General features: G+C 33.2%; 1 pseudogene; it reads left to right on the plus strand.

Annotated features, from left to right (window-relative positions):
• Positions 1 to 8,835: 8,835 nt before the first annotated feature.
• Positions 8,836 to 8,930, plus strand: LOC122122163 (annotated as a pseudogene).
• The last annotated feature ends 464 nt before the right edge of the window (positions 8,931 to 9,394 follow it).

Here is a 9,394-nt window from a genome sequence, read left to right on the forward strand (position 1 = left end):
CTCAAGATATGTAATGTGTATGTTCATCTAACTTTATATGAATTCTTGAGTTAAAAGTCTGGGCTACAGGTTAGGCTTTACATTCACAAAAAATGTTTGTAGCTTAAAAATTGATACTCCTGTAAAAATAAAACCTAAGGATGTAAAGGTTTCTGGGAAGTTCAGTTTGCATCCAGCCTTGGCAGAACAGGATTTGAGACACTACCTATAATCCATCAGCCAAACCTGGAATCCCAGTCATGAGCAAGATTGCTGAGTAAGAGTTTGAGGCTTTTGCATAAATACATACAAACATACACATACACAGAGAGGCACTTATATGTGCACACACAAATACAAAATGAAACAATTCTCAGAATTTGTAGAAAATTTAGAAAACAATAGAAAATATGTCCTGAGTAAGACTACAATCAAGTGATAATTTTTAGTATTAGAAAGCCCTCAAGTGAACTTTCTTTAAAGAAGTTGAGAATATTACATAGCTAGGGACCAGAGACAGTAAGAGATTCAAGTTATCATTATTAATGGGATCAGATACATGGAGGAATGAATCAGAGACCCCTGCAAATACATCTGAAAATGTTCATATCCTGTGTCAAATGTTAGAACACTCTCTCTGCTCTTTTCTAGCTCTTTCCTTCTCTTTCCCAGCTCCCTTCTCTTTCCTAGCTCTCTCTTTCACACCTTTCCCAGATGCTCTCTTTTCTAGCTCTTTTCTCTCTTTTCTAGCTCTTTTCTCTCTCCCAGCTCTCTCTCTTTTCCAGCTCTCTTTCTCAGGCCTTTCCCCACCCTGTGGAGGATCAAGATGGACTGGTGCCAGCTGGAACGATGAATAAATCTACCTCTTACCCGAAAAAAATGTTAGAACATCTTTGAAAATAGTACTTAAACAGTCTGAGCAGTCAGTCTAGTGGATAAGATCATAGGAGAAGTTCAGAATTGCTAATCTTTATCTAGATTAAATAAACCAACAAAATATGGTAGGGCAATGTGGTACAAGCCTGGAGACTAAGACAGGAGATTAAGGAGTGGAATTACATAGTGATACCTTCCCTGTACCAGATAGTATACTTTTGACTCAATAAAGCAAACCAACCAACAAACAACAAAAAAGGAATACACAGTTGGAAGTTCGGGCTAATTTTGTCACTATGTTTTGAGAAGTCAACTTTCCTATTGAAATGCAACACATATATAATCCTCACTTGTTTTAAATGCTCTCTTCATTACAGAACATTCCTAGATGCAAAATGGCTCATGATTCTCTCCCCCAAAATTGCAAAAGTAAGTAAGTATCATTCTGTTAGATTCCAAAGAACTGATGAAGGATTATAAAAGCTTAAGCCTGGAGAAATAGCAAAGTATGTCTAACATAGAACTTCGTATATCTTGCTAAACTAGAACTGAGATTTAAAATGAATATTTTGGTTTTGTTTGTAATTTCATATTTTATACCTACTACAAAAGTCTTTTTAAGTAGAAGGTTTAATTGACAAATTCACAAATGATACTGGCATTCCTATTTTCCTAGAATATACTTTCAAGAGAGTTATAATTAGAACTTAGTTAATAAATAATAAAAACAATTCATGTATAACATGATAATGTGAATAATCTAGACAGAGTTGCCAACAAATGGATGACAGTAATTTATAAATTTGGAAAAAGAGCAATTTTTTAAGGGTGTTCTATAATATGGTTTGAAGAGAGTAATTGTGCGACATCTTCTTTCTTCTTCATATATGTAACACAGGAAGCCATTTCCTTAATTACGTGCCTCTTTAAACATTGAGAAAAATGCTAGGTTTGGGGTTTGTTTTCATTTTTATTTTTGTTTCATTGGCTTGTCCTAAAGCATGAACTCTGGGCCTGGACACTGTCCCTAAGCCTGTTTATGCTCAATGCTCGTGCCCTACCACTTCAACCTCAGTGCCACTTGTGTCTGGCTTTTTCTGAGTAGTTTATTGGAAATAAGAATCTAAGAAACCTTCCTGCCTGAGGTGGCTTTGAACCATAATTTTCTGATCTTAGCATCCTGAATATCTATGATAGTTAAAAAGTAAAATATAAATATTTGCAAGTGTTCTGATTTCAAGAATACCACTGGGGGAAAAGTGATGCAGCTCAGTTTATTGTGGCGTTCTTTCCAGAACAAGGAGGGCATCACATTAGCACAGGTGTAGTAGATTTCACAATAGAGTTAAGCTATTCATGAAGTGAATTAAGGAATTTTAAGGTGCACCTTACAAGATGGAAACTGTTGGTCTAGGATGACTTTATGGCACAAATCTTGGGATTGATGGTCATAGAAATAAAGCTTACTCTGATAAACAATTGCTTACTCTTGAAGAACTAATTGTTACAGATGCTTCATAGTCTTATCCTCTATAAGAATGTGGCTATTTTTCTGTTGATTTCTCAATCTGCAACACCCCATTGGAAACTGTATCTACTGCAGAATTTTATAACATGCAAACAGGTACTGTTTTGAATCTCTGAGGTATGGAATGTTGAGAATTTAAAAATGAATACTGAGTCATAGGAATTTTGAATAACACATATATTCTGTCCTTTTAACAACTTATTTACTTTTAAAAGTTATGGGTTTCCATTTAATTAATCTATTTTCAGTTTTAGTATGAGAAAGTACTAAATTTATTCTTTTTTCAAAATATTGGCAAGTATATTGTGAAAATATTGTCTAGATGGATAATATTCAAGTAGATGACCCTCTGATAAAGAAAGGGTAGTTAATTCAAATTAGATGTCAAATAGTTTTGATTTTTAAAGTTAATACATAAAGAATAATATTTACTATACTAATACAGTGAAATTATATTTTATGCAGCTTATTTAAAAAATTTTATTATCAAAGTGATATACAGTGTGGTTACAGTAATTATAAGGTAGTGAATGCATAACTTTTCAAACTTGTTACCTCTCCCTCATTTTTCTCACAGGTTTCCTTCCCCCCTTCACCCCTCACAAGTTGTAATGTCCATTTCCAACATATTGTCTTGTGAGTATTGCTATTGCATTGGTTTGCCTTTCTGCTTTTTCTCACCATTTTGTTGTTCCTCTTCCCTTCCCTAGTTAAGGTAAATGTATACACAATACACAGGGTACCAAAATCAAATACAGCAGGGAGAAACCATAGAGAAAATCCTAAAAAAATAACAATTACATAGTACATAAAAAACAAAAACCACAAATAAAAATCTGTTTCTATATCTTGGAGTTCATTTTTCTCAGCATCAGCTTATATGGTCATATACACACATAACAATGCCACTGGAAAATAATAGTTGCATAAACACTAAATCATGAAAACAACATGTTAACTTTTTGGTGGTAAAGGTGGTATTAGGATTGGTGAATTCGTGATTCTCATAAAGGAATTTCAAAAGAGTTTTAAAGTTATGACAGGTAAATTTTAATTGTTCAAAAATTTTAACACCTTATCCTATTGAGAAAATTTAAAATTGCCTGGGAAAATAGGCTTTCATGCAAAGAAATCCATGGAGACTTAGTAGAGAGGAAGCAATGTGGGTAAAGATGGCTCTTTTTCACACTAAACAAACAAACCTCAGAAAACTTGCTTTAATCCTATAGGTTCCCTTGAGAATTGTCATTACCCAGGAAATATACTCTCACTGTGTGAAACAACGTTGTAGTGGAATTTAAATTCAAATTCTTAAAAAAAAAAACATCAAAATTTGTGAATTAACCTTTAATTATCAAACAGATAATTTGGGTCAGGCAGAGAAAGTGGCTCAGTGGTAGAGCTCTTGCATTGCATGTCTGAGGCCCTGGGTTCGATTCGTCAGCACCACATAAGCAAAAAGAAAAAAGCCGGCAGTAGTGCTGTGGCTCAAGTGGTAGGGTGTTAGCCTTGAGCTGAAGAGCTGAAGGACAGTGCTCAGGCCCAGAGTTCAGGCCCCAAGACTGGAACCCCCCACCAAACAAAAACAAAAACAAAAACAAAAACAAAAACAAAAAAACAAAGATAATTTGAGTCAAAATATTTAGGGAGAAAATGCCCTCTAAAATGAAAGAGGGTATTGGGTTTACACTTTTCTGTTTGTAATACTTTCCACAATGTCTTTGCACGTGAAGAAGTGAAATACAGAAAAAAATCTGATTGGGTACATCAAATCAATGATTTCATATTTCTAAGTGGCTCACAAAATATAATATCCTTATTAACATGAGATAGTGAAGAATTCTCTAATTACATAAGCCAAAAAGTTTTGGGTTCAAGGACTGGGAAAGTGGCTCAGTGGTAGAGCGCTTGCCTTGCATGCATGAGGCCCTGGGTTTGATTCGTCAGCACCACATAAGCAAAAAGAAAAAAGCTGGAAGTGGCACTGTGGCTCAAGTGGTAGAGTGCTAGCCTTCAGCTGAAGAGCTGAGGGACAGTGCCCAGGCCGAGTTTCAGGCCACATGACCGGACCCCCCCCCCAAAAAAAAGTGTTGGATTCAGAAAAGAATTTAGCAAATGGGAAAGTTTAGAAAATAGTGTTCTTAGAAGCCCTAGCTAAGTGTATTGTCTTCAGCATTAGAGGGAGGCCAAAACTTTTTGATGTAGATTGTCTTAATATTTTTGCTACCTAAAGTGATTTTACAGAGTTTATTTGGTTGTCTTAATATTTTTGCTACCTAAAGTGATTTTACAGAGCCTATTTGGTTCACTAGAATGCAGAACTGATTGAATGAAGACATGAAAATAAATTCCACATCCAAATGAGGCAACTTAAAAGAGTTTTAAAAGAGAAACTATGAAGATGTACAGTGGCTGAGGCTTCACTAAACTTGAAGCCAAGAAGCTGTGATTAATTGGAAATCAGGAAAGTGCTAAGAGGAGGACATAGAAGTAGGACACAGAAGCGTTGTCCTTTTGTAACAGACCTGTCTTCCAAGGTATGGGTGATTTAACTCTATTTTTCTCCATACATCTTGGTGAGCAAATGCAAGAACAAGATAAAATAATAAATTGAAATAATTTTGCAAAGAATAACTTCACTGTTCCTGATATGGTATCAAAGGTGAGTCTTAAGAGAGAAGGTAAAAGTGGAGTATTTTTTGGTTTCCCCTATGCATCTTGTTAGCAAAATATATCCTTGAGGTTAGAATTGATTGAAACAAAAAGTGATGGAGTACTTATTTTTCTGGGCAATTTAGACACAAGAAGACTTTCAAGGAAAAAGAAAAAAGAAAAAAAATATAACCAAGTATTTGTGATCACAGCTTCTTGGACTGGTTTTCTCGAGACAAATTTTACATTAGATTTGTGATCATTAACATAGATGTTGTTTCATGGCAAAAAAATGCAAGAGGAAAGTTGAATGGACTCGCTTAGTCAATTAAACTGCATAATAAAAAAATGGCAATATTTAGTGAATTATTTGACTAAATACTTTTCCAGAATAAAGAAGGAAAATGTAATTCAAAATGAATTGACCTAAAAGTATGAATAAAAAGTAGTGAAGAGAGATGAGAGAAAAAATAAAGGATTGTTTTCTCTACAGTGGAATTCTTCATCTTGTTTCTTCCATTCCATCCTCACAAGCTATAAATTGTGGCTCAGGACTAGAGTATCCAGTTCAGACAAAGAGTACTCATAGAAGAAAGATAATATTTGCAGCAGATATAGGTGATTTATTACCTTAGATAATCTATTTAAATCTGTTCAGAATCCTCCCCTAGGCCAAACTTCCACTTTGACCAGTTTTGTTTGCTTTTACCAAGATTTCCCTCCATTAACTGCTTAAAATTTTTGAGAGGTCATATTCATACTCTCTAGAAATTGCTGTTTGGTTGTGATTTTTGTGTGTTTTTGTTTGTTTTTGTGTTTTTAACTGAATTTCCAAAGTTTGTGCAAGTGTCTTAACATTAAATATGTCCACCTAATTACCCATTGCTCCTGGATCACAGTGACTCCTTCTATCATTCTCAACCAACCCCTTCTACAAGATTTATTTCCGATTTACCATTTCCTTTCTCAAATATGTACATTGAGTATTCTAGCTGTACTTGCACCTTGTTCCATTTTCCATTCATTCTGTCTTTACTATTATTCCTCTCTGATTTCAACTTCCTGATAGTCATTCTGTTAAACTGTCTGTTAATACTTTTAAAGGTTTATATACATTCCATGTAGTTTCAGTCCTGCATATACTTGAACTGATTTAAGCTTATATTTCCATAATTCATTCATCTGCAATAACAATTTGCAAGACTGGAGACTTGAAACATCTAGACATGGTTATATTCTCATGCATTTGAAGATTAATCTGTAGTCAAAAAGAAAGTTTAAAAATGGCTTTGAATGTATTCTTAACTACCAATTTTTATAAATGGCTTTGTACAATAGTGTGTGATTATTTTATTTTACGTGGGATAAGACTTTCTACTACCTATAAGTTTTGGAAAAAGAAGAAAACTAACATTTACTACTATAGAGAAATATGATAGAGGAGATAGATTTTCTCACATCTCAGATGAGTACCCATGTTCATGACTTAAAGACATATTTCTTACTATGTTAGACAGAGGGAAAACAAAACAACATATGATAAGGCAAGTATTTGTGACTTTTTAAAATGTCCCTTATTAAGTGATGAATTTACTTTATTAGCTAATGTTTGAGGTTGAAATATGGGAGGCTGATCTATTTAACAAATTTCTGGAAGGCACCTACTGAACAACACAAATGGTGCATGGTACTATTTCTACACTTTAATGAATGGTTCAACCTTTTTGGCATTAGTGCTGGGGAAATAAATCAGCTCTATTGTAACTTGCTCCCTACACTTGAAAAACTTGTAATGTCACTAAGTGTCATCTACTTATCAAATGTTATTTGGCAAGTGTTATTTCAAAAAGTTTATTTGAAAAGGAATACACTTTCAGGAGATTAAATGTAGGTTATCATTGGTTTGAGAATGACAACATTTTTATTCCACAGAACCAAGTTGTACTAAAGTACCAGTGTTTTGAAGCACAAACGATCTTCTCAATTAATGTTTTGCTGAATTACATTTGACCTCTAATTCAAGTTTTCCTGGCTTGGCATATCAATCATGGATCTATCCTTCTATGAACTATTTTTTGGGCTCACATATGCTGGGCTGAAATCTTACATTAATCATTACGGGAGGGGTATTAAAAATAATCTTTTGAAACTTTCTGATCTTGTTCACTCATATGGGCTGGTCGTCTGTAAATTGAGTTTGAAATGCAGTACTTTCTCTCGATTTTGTGACCTCATCTTTCATTTTAAGTTGCTTTGCATTACACAATTTCTTGTTGCTAATTCTTGTATCTCAAGGAATTGGGGCCCTGAAATATTATAAGAAATGAGAAATTGAGATGGATTTTCAGTTACTTTCTGCTGGCATGTTGCATAGGACTAGGTGAGAAGTCTAGCCCCTGTTATCTGACAATGCAGGTAACTCGGCCATAAGATACTAGGACCCATGGGTCTATAGAAGAATAATGCCTTTTAGATATCATATTACCACAATTAGAGTATAATCTTTAGGAATGCTTCAGAAATATGGAGAAAAACAGTTTGGGGCCAGCGAGTTAAAACAATAAATAGAGCATCAGAGTAGAATCTCTTATAGATTAGAGGAAAACAACATTGATTTTTAACAATGTGAATTCAGAAGACCACAAACACTTAGAAGGTATCACAAGTTTATACGGAAGGCATTGCATTGATACTTTTTATATTCTAATATATATTCTAAACCTAAGTATTTATATTCCAATTCTATTTATTGGAATAAATAATTATCAATTTATTTGTCAAGTTATCAATTGATTCTAGTAAGTTTCACTGTGTGAAATATAAAATCAGCACATATAAATATAAAATATATAACTATATATAATATAAAAAAGGGCACATGTTTTACATTGTTCTTTTGTGGTTAGGGTATCAAAAGCAAGTCTGTTTTAAAGTATTATTCCATTATCTCTACCTCAGTGTTTGGTAGAGTTAGACTTAAACCTTTACATTTGTAGATTTATAGACTGGAAGCAAGAGGAAACTTTACCAATTTAAGGCCTAATAACAAGGAGAAACATATGGACTTCTCCTGGATCTATGAAAATATTTGGTGATAGAAAGGCAGTAGTGTAAGTTCCTGCCTGGTTGGAAGGTAGACAGGCCAGGACATTAAGTAATCAAGCATATGAACAATTTTTTCACCTTCTTGGATTTAGCTACTTTTGAAATGGTAGGTATAATGAAAAATTATATTTTGATGAAAACCTTCTAGTCTGAACAGTTTTGTCTGAAATGTTCATCTTTCTATGATCCCTTGTAACTAAGATTTGTTTTGTTTAAGTAAGACAATTTACGCTGTCAGGGTAAGATATTCTGGTTGGTCTGAACCTACATGGAAGAAGAATGAAGTGTCAGGTAAACATTTGTGCCAATAATACCTCATTTGGGAAAATTTCAGCTGCAGAAGTTTAGAAGGAGCTCTTATGCAAGGCTTACTTTGAATCCATTAGCTCTACAGAGTTAACTCAGTTGGATAAATAAGTACTTTAAAAAGCCATCCTCTTTGGACCTAGCTAAAAATGCTTCAAAGTATGATTAAATCTAAAATGAAAAAGACTTAAAATAGTCATTGACAAAAGAATTGCAAACGTGAGCATTCGACTCAACAATATAATTATTTTTCATTATACACAGAATTTTAGGGAAATAAGTAGCATTGTTAGGAACATTAAAGTTTCCTTGTTACAAATAGGCACCCAAGGATATAATCTTGTATGAAGATTGCATCATTAACTACCTAAAATTAGAGGACATTACATGCTTCAGAAGCACATACCCAAATTTCAACAATACAGAGATTAACATGGCAATTGCACAGGATGATATGAAAATCTGTGAATTATTCCATATTTTTCATTCTTCAGATGTAAGAAATGAAAAACAATTATTAAAAAGTTGATTACAAAATTAAAAGTGTAACAATACATGTAATTCATATAAATAAAAGTTAGTTTGACATCAGTGAATTAAATCTTCACCTTAGAAAGGCCTTTACATAGCATAATCTTTATAAAACTTTTAAAATTAGACAACATTGTCATTTTATTCTAAAGGAATATACTATAAGGACCTAGTAAAAAAGGAATCTTAAACTGTTTCTGTATGGAATGCAATCTGAAAGGACACATTTATTACTGAACCTATATATTATAAAACAATGTAGTATTCAAAGTCTTATATCTAGGAAAGAATAAAATAGATTATGGGTATTATACAAATAGAATACAGAATATTTTAAAGTATAATTTTTCATATAAGCACCAGAAATATCTTTAGTTGTTTTAGTACTCATTTCAACAGATAAATTAAAATTATTTC

Source organism: Dipodomys spectabilis, unplaced genomic scaffold (assembly GCF_019054845.1).
Source record: "Dipodomys spectabilis isolate Male_0828 unplaced genomic scaffold, ASM1905484v1 ptg000205l, whole genome shotgun sequence".
Taxonomy (NCBI): domain Eukaryota; kingdom Metazoa; phylum Chordata; class Mammalia; order Rodentia; family Heteromyidae; genus Dipodomys; species Dipodomys spectabilis.